This window comes from Onychomys torridus, chromosome 2 (assembly GCF_903995425.1).
Source record: "Onychomys torridus chromosome 2, mOncTor1.1, whole genome shotgun sequence".
In the NCBI taxonomy this organism is placed as follows: Eukaryota; Metazoa; Chordata; class Mammalia; order Rodentia; family Cricetidae; genus Onychomys; species Onychomys torridus.
The window spans coordinates 32,571,110-32,584,327 of NC_050444.1; positions in this window are offsets into that span (position 1 = coordinate 32,571,110).

Genomic DNA, 13,218 nt, shown 5'->3' on the forward strand with positions numbered 1-13,218 from the left:
CAACATGACTGAGGCTAATTACTCCCAGAACAAAACAGAAAATCAGCTGGACAGAAATGTCCATGAGTTCCACTTTTGCCAAAATTAAATATACGTACATGCACAAATATAAATATATATTGAAATATATATTATGTTTTGAAGAGAAATGTGTGTTACGTGTGTGTTTACAGACACTCATATTTCTCTTCAAAACAATTCCAACATCACCAATTAGTCACAAGCTGGCTCTTTTTGGTAGTGCTGTAAATAACGTGTGGAAAAGGCCTAGTGCCAGGAAGCCAGATGTAATGGGAAGTCGAACCAACACAGCTGGGGCTTGGCACTTGTGCTTCTGAGATGAGTCAGAAGAAATGCATGATTAGAAATATTACCTTTCTAGTTCTGTTCTCTTAGGAAACTGATGCAGAATTTCCTATTTGCCAGTCTGGTCAATGTCCAATATTTTTTATGTAAAGATCACCATGGTGTTCACTCAAGTGACAGAGAAAAAAAATGTCTAGAAAAAAAAAAAAAGCCTCTTCTGAGATGCCTCAGAAATGACGCGTGGGCACAGCTCATCAAATTTATTGTTTATTTATTTATTTATTTATTTATTTATTTATTTATCTTTCTGCTTATTTATTTATTTTTACCAAGCAGCAACAGTCAAAAGAGAAATGGATTACAGAATCAATATATACTAAGATATCAGATATGAAATCAGACTGCTCCAAGGAAGCTGTCCTTCCTGTCTTTCCTCAGAGAGATCCCAAAATTTCTCCTGATTGTGCCCTTTTTCTTTTCCCAGGGGTGAGAAGAGGTTTCTGGAAACCTGAGAATTTTTTTTTTTTACTTTTTGTGAATTTTTTTGACTAAAAGAGTCCTTACAAAACATTGGTATCTTGAATATTTGGGCTTAATTGTAGACCTTGTCATAATGTTTTAAAAAAAAGCAGGGATCTACTCTAACATTTTCAACTACCACTTTTAAACAACGAACTCAGAAATGACTAGGAATATTTACTAGAAACAGATTCAAAAGGAAACAATATCCTTGAAGAACATGTTGAATTTCCTAGGGGAATCTAGGAGCCCATTCTTTATGAAAACTCCCAATGACTCTGGGAGCAATGAGATGAGATGTCTGTGAGTCTTTGTGCATTTGGCCAAAGAAGAAACACTCTGTCCAATATAACCCTTGGCGTTAGCTAAGGGAAGAGATGCAGAAGGGTCAGTAGTGTGAATTTATAGGTCTGAGAACAGTGTCCCTGGCAGGGCCATTGGTTGTTAATGACATACAAGGTGTCTACTGCCAACATTCTGAACCCGAAGCCAGCCAGGTTCAGCTGTGACTTATCCCAGTACCAACTGAATTCTTTCCTTGTTCTACCTCCTTATTTTATACCTTGAAATGTTTACAGCAGAGTGTTTCCCAGCCTGCCCTGCATCCTCTAATTGCTGGATCCACAATGGACATGACTGCTTTTCACTAGTCACTATCTCTGAAAGATTCTGTCACCTCCTGATATAACAGTAGTGAGTAAGATCATAAACTTTGGGAGATATTCAAACCTCGTCCAAATCATAACAACCCAGATATAACTATTAGAAAAAGGTAATTTTTAACATACTCTTTTGAGTCAGTATTTCCTATTGTCCTGAAGAATATGCACAATACTAGAGACAGACATACAGCCATCTCAGAGATATAAACCCTAAATGGCCTTTGGGCATATCTAGATCACTGTGGCTTTGTCTAGGGACTGGAAATAGATGTTTTAGTGCAGAAGTCTACCAGACTTTCAAAGAAGAGTTAAGACTAACACTCTTCAAATTATTCCACAAAATGAATAGAAGGAACATTGCCCAGTTTGTTCCAAAAGGCCACAGTTACTCTAATACCCAAACCATATGAAGACTTAACAACAAAAGACCAATTTATTTCATGAACATAGATGCAAAAATACTCAATAAAATACTTGCAAACCAAATCAAAGAACACTTCAAAAAGATCGTGTACCATGATCAAGTAGGCTTCATCCCAGAGATATAAAGAGGGCTCAGTGTATGAAAATCAATACACATAGTCCACCATATAAACAAACTGAAAGGGAAAAAAAAACATGATCATCTCATTGGAGGCAGAAAAGCCTTTGACAAAATCCAGCACCCCTTCATGATAAAATTCCTGGAGAGATTAGGGATACAAGGGACATACTTAAACATAATAAATGCAGTTTACAGCAAGCTCATAGCCAACATCATATTACATAGAGAGAAACTTGTTGTAGAATTTTTTTTAACTGTGTAAAGGTGTGTTACATTTGTTTCTGATGTTTTTGTTAATAATGCAAAGACATGTTACATTTGTTTGATTAAATAAAATTAACCTAGGGTCAGGAGGCTAAGTCAGCAACTAGCTGACAGGAAGTGGAAGGGAGGAATTAGGTATAGTGAGGGTTCTTTAGTGGCTGAGCAGAAGGACTGACTGTTTTGGGGGAGAGTGAACTAGAAGAGGTTAGCTACTTGCTAATCAGCCTCTTTGAGGGAGCAAGATTTCACCTCAACCTTTGAATCCTGAGTTCTGTAGAACAGAGGTTTAGATAAAGTGTCCTTTAGCAGCAGTGATAGAGCCAGTGCCAGAGGGAATAGTATTCCTGCCTGGCTGCAGCCCTAACTGCAGAGTTGCAATTGCCCATTGGGATAGCAGTTGCTTAAAGAGTGGCCACTGTATTGAATGTAAAACAACAGAAACTTAAAGCAATTCCACTAAAAATGGGAATAAGACAAGGCTACTCACTCTCTCCAAACCCGTTCAGTACAGTACTTGAAATTCTAGCTAGAGCAATAAAACACAGGGTTACAAATTGGAAAAGAAAAGTCAAAGTATCACTATTTATAGATGGTATGATAGTATACATAAGAGACCCCAAAAATTCTATCAGGGAACTCCTAAAGTTGATAAACACTTTCAACAGAGTAGCTGGATACAAAATTAACTCATAAAAATTAGTAGCCTTTCTATATACAAATGACAGACTGAGAAAGAAATCAGGGAAACAATACCTTTCACAAACAATAGCCTCAAAAATAAAAATATTTTGGAGTAACTCTAAGCAAGTGAAAGATTTGCATCACAAAAAGAAACTTAAAATGTATGAAGCAGTTCATCCTTTTTAAGCATTTTAGAATATAGGATAAGTGTATAACCTTTTCAAGCCAAGCTAATTTGTGCATTTATTACATATTTACTACAGGCATAAAGAGACAAAGCATGCCTTATGTTGCCACCTAGGTCCAAAGTGTTATAGGGGTGGTAAAACAGTCAAAGGTGAACATTCTGGCATGGAGTGATGCCATGGAGATGCGTTTCTGAAGAAAGGGATGAACCTTACACCAGATGAGCGTAGATTGTGAAGAAAGCATTGAAAAGGGAGGTTAAAAACAAAAAATCACCTGTGCTAGACCAGCTCTAGAACACCACGCTGAATGGATGGGAGGGAGGCACAAGATGTCCCACTCCTTGCTGAGAAGCCAATGACAGCAGATGGATGCTAGAGGAAAAAGAAAGCCAGTTTTTTTTCTTTGAGGATGTGACTTAGGAAGTCACCCATGCTCCATTGGATGGTCCTACCCCATCCACACTGAGCAACACGAAGTGCACTCAGTGTCTTTAAAACCAGTACATGATGTCAGAAGGAAACTGACAGTGAGGGAAATATGAGAGAGTTGCAGGGGAGGTAGTAGGGGTTGATTTAAATATACTATATGGATATATGATTCAAACAACAATATAAAAAGACAAAAAATGCCAGGCCAAGGAATTTGTATCTCACTCAATAGGCTGTAAGAAACTTATATTTTGACACAGGAAAATATTTTCACATGGAATTTTTTTATTTTATAGTTTACATATTTATTTATTGAAGGTGCTATGGTGATATTTTATTTGTACTGAGATGTGATTTTATTTGTATGTTAATAAATAAAGTTGCCTGGGGGTCAGAGCTAATAGCAAGCCATTTAGCAGAAGTCTGGCCATGGTAGCACATGCCCTTAATCCAATCACATGGCAGGCAGAGTCTATGTGTTCAAGCCAGCTTGGAGACACACGCCTTTAGTCTCAATACCAACCTTAGAGACCTGGAGGTCTGTAGAGACAGGCAGTGACGAGGAGGTCATGTGGTTGGGTTTACAACCAATGAGAAGACAGAACAGAAAGTCAATGAAAAGACAGACACACAGGAAGTAGCTCTCTTTCTGAGGGGATGACAGCCACAGCGAGGGGTAGGAAGACGGTCTTGGTCTCAGCTCTTGGCTGCTGCTCTGACCTCTTGGGCTTTTAACTCTGCATTTGGCTCTGTGTTTCTTATTTAATAAAACCATTCCGAATTACATCTACAAGGTGCCACTGCATGAATGCAGAGTTCAGGAGTCAAGTCGAAAGAGTCAGTTCTCTTCTTCAGCCATATGGGCCCCAGGGGTCAAAGTCAGTTTGTCAGCCTTGGCAGCAAGCACCCTTAGCTACTGAGCCATATGCATGGCTCAATAAACACTATATTTTAAAAATGTGATAAGGCAAAAATAGGGTAGATAACAACTACTCATGAAACAAGAAGTTGTTAAAATTCTTTAAAATCCTAAGATGGTGTATTAAAGTACAAATTAGAGCAGAAACAACTGCAGAGACTCAAGAAGCAAGATAAGTTTGAAGAAAGGGTCACCAGGATATAGTTACTAATCACACTTGATTACACATAGAATAAGACATCATAGATTTCCTGCCTGTCACTGAGAAGTTATTGGAACTCCAACAAGATAAAGGAAATCAAGGGACCTGGGTGGAGCAAAGAAGATGATTTTCAAAACAGTCTGCGTTGAAACTGTTGACATAACATGGTGACACTCAGTTGAAGCTATTGACATGATGTAGTGATACTGATCATACAGTGAGAATTATGATATTGTGCTATAATAAAACCATACGCTCAGTCTTTTACCCCAATCTCCTGACAAAGAATATCTAAACCCTTGTACATAGGAACATGGAAACCTTTTGTTCTCATGCTTGAAGCCCAGTTCCTGAGGTAGAGCTCCTAAGACCTGAGAGATAATGCAGCCATATAGCTCCCAAATCTCTTGGAATTTCCTAGGTTATGGAACATTTTTGAAGCAATGCAAGAAAAAGCTAAAGAACACATCTTCTGAAGAGAAATTAGTTACCCAGTCCCAATCATTTAGAAGAAGCTCTCAAGGAATAAGTGGGTTGTTAAGTTTCTGAAAAGTTTTACTAATAACTTCAATTTGAAGGAAGCATTCTAGTAAGGTGAGTAGGTAACAGGAGTGTAGGAAAGATGCATCAAAACAATTATGAGAATGAGAAAGACCAACTTTTAATCTCTACAGAGGGAGATAGCATACCCATTCTTGACTTTAATTTTTCAAAATATCTTAGTAAGCTGAGAAAGGTGGTCAAAACTGGGAAGAGTGGTACACATCCTGCCTAGATGGAGCAGTCTTCCATTCTAGACATCTGAAAATGTCTCACAAATAGAGCAGACCAAACTTCTACAGTAACTGACTAGCTCACCACCTCACCCCACTGCTGTGGGTGCAAGCAAGAGTCATGTAGCAACCACATGCCAGCCTTACTTTTGCCCTGCCTCTGCCTCACACCACTGGATTTCTAGGGAACAAAACATCAGTCTGACCTCTTTCTCTATTTCTTTCTGTAAGTATATTGAATATCATTTCTTAGAGTAAGTGTCAGTATATTTTTGCCCATAATATAACAGATTAAAGAGTTTGTCTGGAGATTTTCTGTTAAAAACATGCTCTTTCTTTTTAATTATACACATTTTTAAGTGTCAGACTGGTGTGTGTGTGTGTGTGTGTGTGTGTGTGTGTGTGTGTGTGTGTGTGTGTTGCATACATGTGACTATGCACATTCACACACAACAAGATGCCAAGTATCTTCTATTGCTTTCTACATTATTGTCTTAAAATAGGGATATTCACTGAACCAGAATTTCACCATATTTGCTTGACTGGCTGGCAAGTGAGCTCTCAGGATGTGCCTATGTATGCAACTTCTGGGGTTACAGGCACTCTCAGCCATACCTGGCTTTTTATGCAGGGGGGGATTAAAACTTGAATCCTAATGCATGCAGAGTCACTTCCCCAGCCCTATGTACATGTTTTAAATGGAAAAGAATAGAAAGAGACAAGAAGAAAATTAGAATGAAAATCATAACAAGAATTCTTTAAAGCATCAGTAAAGCTAGAAATGGTGATGCACAGCTGGTACAGCATGTGGGAGGTAGAGAGGAAAGAATGACCGCAGGGTCAAAATCATCATGGGCCACATAGCAAGTTCAAGTTCTAGGTTATTAGCCAGATTTCAACTCTCTGCCTCTGTATCTCTCTCTGTCTCTGTCTGTCTGTCTGTCTGTCTCTCTCTCTCTCTATCTCTCTCTCTCTATCTCTCTCTCTCTCTCTCTCTCTCTCAAAATAAAAGAAAATATCACAGTAAGAGGCCAATACACAAGAGAAACTATCCAAGGAATAACAGATAACTTCCTCTTGAGAAGCTCAAGTTATCAAAACTATAGTAGAACCAAATGATTTTTAAAGACAAGGCAGTAGATTGAATAGACTGAGCCACTGTAGAGCAAATAACTAAATAAACAAATGGTAAAAATCAAGGAATGAGGTAGCCACTATGATAAAAAAAAAAAGGAGTGACTTGAGGAATAAGTAAAAGATACCAATTATGAGTGCAGAGGAAAAATACAAAAACAAAAAAATCAAAGTGATTAGAGAAATAGCTGATATAAAGGTCTAATTAAGAATACATGACATAGTAGCTGGGTAACATCAGAATGCAAAGCCCAGGAGAATCTGGGAAAGGATTCAGAAGTGCATTTTCATTGTTTTGAAACTAAAGGTTAAGAAACTATGTATGTAACAAAATGTTGGTTGGCTCATTAAAGGCACATAATTTAAATTATCTGAACAACTAATTCAGTCTTTAGTATGACTTTGAAGAAGACACCTGTGGTGGCTCAATTGAGAATGGCCCCGTACACTCATGTGTTTGAACACTTGGTCCCCAGGTGGTGGAACTGTTTCAGAAGGATTAGGAGGTGTGCTCTTATTGGAGGACATGTGTCACTGGAGACAGACTTTGAGGTTTAAAAAGCCCATGCTGTTCCCAGTTACCTCTCTCTGCTTCCTATTTGTGGATCAAGAGGTAAGCTTTAAGCTACTGCTTCAACACCATGCCTGCCTGTTCTTTTCTACCATTATAGCCATGAACTCTAATGCTCTGCAACCTGGAGCTCTAAATGATCACTTTCTTTTATAAATTGCCTCAGTCACGATGTCTTATCATACCAAAAACAAAAGTAACCAAGAAAATAAATAATCATGCATGTTGGTTTCTTGTACTATAGAAAAAGTCTTCCTGATAAAGCATCAGAAAACTCACCATTTCTTAGCATATATATAGTAAGATAGATGGTAAAAGTACACAGTTTTATTGGTTAATTTAATTCATGTATAAATTTGAGCAAATATACCGAGTACTAGTTCTCTGAACCTATTATAATCACTGTTAATTTGTTTTTAATTATCTAAATTTCAGTGAGAAACAACTATACATCTGCTTCACAGGTGACATTGTTATTTTAAGCTCAAAATCATGAAAATCAAAATGTTTGTAACCTATCTTCACTTTATCTTCCCACTCTTGCTTATTAAACTGAAGGTACATTTGCTCTGCAACATTGTATGACATGCATACAGCATCAGACACTTAAAGATGTCAAATGGATTGGGAGAACCAGAAGAAATGCAATTGATATTGTAATTTGTTGTGTCTAGTCTCCAGTCTTCCTAACCTTAATTGAGAGATATCTGAGCTTTTGACACCACCTGAACTGATCCTCTACCAACAAAACTGTACTTGTGGCCTGCTTGTTGACAGTGATCTCCCTTTGTTCCATTTGAAGAGATTTCACTGTCTGATTCGGACAGCTGTTTGTTCATTATAAGATGTGTCTTCCCATACAGTGAAGCTTCGGGCCAAGTTCTTTCCAACCTTCTTATATCAAACACAAGCTCCATTGTTGAATAATTAGCCCAACTGAGTCACTCTCAAAATGGACTGTACATTAGAATCACCTCAGAAACTTTTGAGAATGTGCATCTAAACAGGTTCTACTCCAGATCAGTGATTTGGAATTCTGGGAAAATGGAGCCTGGCCACCACAGTTTATAAATCTCTAAGACAACCATAGTCCAGTTACAAAAAACACTGGGCCCTGACTTCTCTACTTCTGAATACAGGGATGATAATACTTTATTTATTTAACTTTATGAGCTAGTGTCAACACCAAAAGAGAATCATGGAAATACGTGTCACTTACAACTTTTAAAATGTAGTTTCATGTCTAGTCATTTTAATAAAAAAAAAAATTCAAATTACAAACCAAACTTCTATTTATACTTTAAATAAAAGAACATGAATCTTCCTCCAATTTTCTGGAAATAGTCTAGCATAGTTCAAAATGACCAAACCCATGATTCCTTACTTTCAAGTAACAGCATGAAGCGTGGTGGAGAGGTAGGTTGGTTATCATATAGGGGAAAGACTCTGTTGAGAATCTGATATGATCTGTGGGTCAAGAACAACAAGAACATGCATGCAACATATATGAATCCCTTGGCCTTTTCTTTCAGGGGAGGAGGACTAATTAAGGCCTTGAAACACAACTTTAATTCAAATCAAGCATTTCTACCTTAGATTCCAAAAAGGATAGCAACTGTTGTTTTGTTCATAAAGGACTAGATGACCAAAGCAACTCACTAAAGCTTAAGGGTATTTTTTCATGCTTATTTTATGGTTATTGGAATGTTACTCAGCTATTCTTGGAATGTCTCTTTTTCTGATCAACAAGTTCAGAGTTCAGTTAACATTGCCTTTCTCCTCTCCCAATAAGAGGAATAGCAAATAATCTACAGAACTCAGTGCTTTGCCTCTAGGAATTCTTTCACGTTCTATGCTACTGTATGTTTTGAGCTCTACTAGACTCAGAGCACTAACCAGTAGGTAGAGAGCAATTCACTATACAGAAGTTTGTATTTTACCTCTTCTCCAATGGGAAGGGAGTAAAAAGACCATACAGACAATTCTTCCCATCACTACAGCAAACAGTAGCTCATTCTGTCTCTCAATGGACTAACAATGTGTGTTATGTGTTGGCTTTTATACCCAGCTATTTATTCACTGTAGGAATTATTGCTCACAGCTGAAGTCTGTATAATCAGTCTTTAGTCTTTAGTTATATCAACTTGATTCAACCTCTTTTTCACCATGAAAATGCTCACTTAACAGAAGATAATTTGATGGCTTTCAGCACACCCAGTAAAACTATTCAGCTTTCAGGCAACTTTGTTATATTCAACTCTTGTTTAAGATTTATTCCTTCAAAATAGTGCATCATCTATCAAAATGCAATCTTAGGATTGTCATTTTTGTATTAAAATTGGAATTTGATACCCAAAACTCTCTTACATGAATATAATAGTTTAGTAGTAAATATTTAACAGCCAGCTTGTTAGACAGTACATATTAAGAAAAAAAATAAAGAAAAGGGGGAAAGAAAGGAAGGTAAGAGGAAGAAGGAGAAAGGGAAGAAAAGGAAAGGCAAAAAGAGAAGCATCTGCCAGTTTCCATGGTGAAAACACTCTCACCACCAAAATACTCTAAATGACTATCTTATATGGGTTTTCTATTGCTGCAAAGAGACACCATGATCCATTGCAACTCTTATAAATACAAAGTACTTAATTGGAGCTAGCTTATAGTTCAGAGATTTAGTCCATTATATTCATGGCAGGTGTCATGGTGGCATGCAGGCATGTGCTGGAGAAGGATTTGAGAATTCTACATCTTAATCCACAGGCAGCAGAAGTAACTGTGTGCCACACTGAGTGTAGCTTGAGCATAGGAAACCTCAAAGGCCACTCTCATATCGACACACTTCCCCCAATAAAGCCATACCTACTCTCCAACAAAGTCACAACTCCTAATAGTGCCACTCCTTATGAGGGTCATTTGTTTGCAAGCCACCACAACCATCTAACAAAATCCCTGAAAACTGAACAGTAAGCTCTCACAGCCAAATGTTAGCTGACTCTAACATTCCATTGCTTGGTCTCATCAAACTTGCTCCTTATAACCCCATGTTTTATTTCATGTAATGCATGTTTAAAGAACTATATTTTTCCTTTCCCCATGGAACTTTATCTCTTTAGACATCAAACTTACTCACCTGGAAAGAACATCATCACACTTCAGAGATATCATACCTCCTAGGGAATATTTCCCATGAATACATTTAATGCTTCTATGTAAACTAAAATCCCTTCTTCTCTGATATCATCTAACATATTTACATGTTAGTATCTATTCTACTAAAGATACTCCTTAGTATCTACTTTATAATAATTTATTTATGTAAGTCTTGTTTTCCCTAAGATGTTAAAGACACTCTGAGGATAGTATGTTTGTCTAATTTAACTTCAAATACTTACGATATATATAAGAATTAAATAATAGGTATATAAATTTTACCTGCTATAAACAATATAAAATATACAACGGTGATAATTTTAAGCTTAAAATATAAATAAAATGCTTATAAATTGATTTCAGAGGGTGAATTAATGAGATTGTGGTTTATGCTAAATGACCTAAATAAAGTCATTTCACTAATTGGCAAAACCATCATGAAATAATTATCTTTCCACAGTATAGCCAAATATAAAGTTTATTCAGATGGTAACTATATAACTTGGAAATAAAAAATTTATTACCAATTTAAGTAAGGTCTGGTGGCACAGCATAAAATTCTAGGCAGAAGAATTAAAAGTTTAAGGCCTGTTAACCTTAGACAGTAACTTCAAAGTCATCTTGATAACCTAGTGAGACTTTATTTCAAAACAAGAAGCAAGAAGAGAGCTAGATACAGATTAGGCTTAGTGGTAGAATGCTTACGTGGCACGCTCTGTGTTACATAGTACATAAAATGTAATGTAATATATAAATATATATTTCTCTCTTTGACTATACAAAACAAACTATACAATGTTACAGTATAAACACTGAGAAATATCAAGATAAAAATAGCCCACATACAAAAATAAATATTCTAGAAACTTTAGAAGAATAGATCTTTTTAAATTGCTTTTGTTGTGTAAAAATAGTATTTTGGCTAAATCACACACACACACACACACACACACACACACACACACACACACACATATATAAATCATATATTTCTTAAAAGTCAGGTTTCAAAAACTAAAATTCCAAATGTTTGGGAGTGAGAGAATCTACAATTCACAAATTTTTTTTTGTTTGTTGTTTTGTTTTTGTTTTTCAAGACAGGGTTTCTCTGCATAGTTCTGGTGCCTGTCCTGGATCTCGCTCTGTAGACCAGGCTAGCCTGGAACTCACAGAGATCCACCTGCCTCTGTACAAAAAATTTTAAAGCAAACTCAGCTGGATTCTAGAAAAATTTAGAGAAAACTGTCATCGTTCTAGAAATAGCCTATTAAAATTAACCTATTGTGTTCTTTAATTTCTTCTGTACTACCACTGGCCAATTTACTTTCCCCATAGCATGTGGACTTTGCTAAGAGAAAAGCAAAAATGCTCATCCAAAAATCAAGTCAAATTAATTTTACTTTTTCATTCACTCTGACACTATCTGATAACAGAGAATGAGTTTCATAGTACTGCCTAATATATATTTATATATCTTGCCCTAGCAAGCACCAATATACATTGAGAAAAGAAAACAAGACCATTTATAAGAAATCAAATATTGTCATTGCTAAGAGTGTTTAACTTCTCCATGTGGCTATTGGGTCCATGGCATTGCATTGGTAAAGAAGGCCCAATCCCAAGGCAATTCTCCCACTACAGAGCTCTTGACACAGCCAGAGGTTCACTGTGCAGGTTAGCACAACACCTTAAGAGTCTCTATGAAAAATATTTTATGAATAATTGTGTCATTCTCAAGGAAATTTTTCATTGATTATTTTTAAAACTTACTATGATATAGCAGATAGTTAGGAATTCTAGCCAGGTTTTGGTATGTGTTTATTTGGTATGTATGTATTTATTTGTTAAAATACTTGATATGATCCAATTCTCAATTAAAAATTAATCAAATATCAACACAAGACTGACTGTGTTATTGTCATCATTGCTGTTTTCTTGTGGCCCTTTTGTTTGGTTTGGTTTGGTTTGTATACTTTTTGTCTTATTGGTATTTTGTTTGCTTTGATTTGGTGGGTTTTCTGTTGCTTTATTTATGGAGAGAGAAAGGGAGAGAACATGAAACTGAGTGGTAGGGTGATGGGAAGGATCTGGGAGGACTTCCATACACTGTATAAAAGGAGAGCTAGGTAAAGGAGCAAGTGATCACTAAGAACTTCTGAAAAAAACATCATTCTGGGCAGGACTAATAGAAATACCAACCTCTTATATGAACCCAGTCTTGTTAACCTGGACTGGATGGTGTTTCCATTAGCTCATAACATTTGGGGAGTGTCCACTTTGGGGAGGTGTGTAACAGTTTCAGTTTCTCAGACAATTTTCCCTTTTATTCCTACTTAAAAATTTCCCTCGATACCTAAATTCTAAAATAGTTCCAGCCTCCATCACTGAAATTGTTCACAAGTACTGTAGTTAGCGTCTGTTGTTCTTCTAGCATGGGAAAGCAGGATGGCATGGAGCAGACATTTTCATACTTACACACAGACAATGGCAGGAGTGCAGAAAACTGGCAGGAAGTTGGGGAGAAAGATCTTGAGGAACCATAAGAAAATGACTCACTCTCAGCATACTTCAGGTCCTGAGCACCATCACTGCTGATATGGAGCTAATCTTTCTTGAATTTGGTAATATTCTGTTGCCTACATCTATGCCTTAAGTCGATCTTACTTCAGTAAAATGAAAGCTAAATTATACTGCATTTATGTGACTTGCAAACAAACATGGTCAGTGTGGCCATTCTATAAAGCTACAAATTTTATACAGGGCAAAATACTTCAAAGTATTACTAAATAAATTTTGGAACAAAAGAGCACAGAAACAGAACATAGTAAAAATAATTTGAAAACACCAATTATGACTTAACAAAACCCTCATGGTTTGGT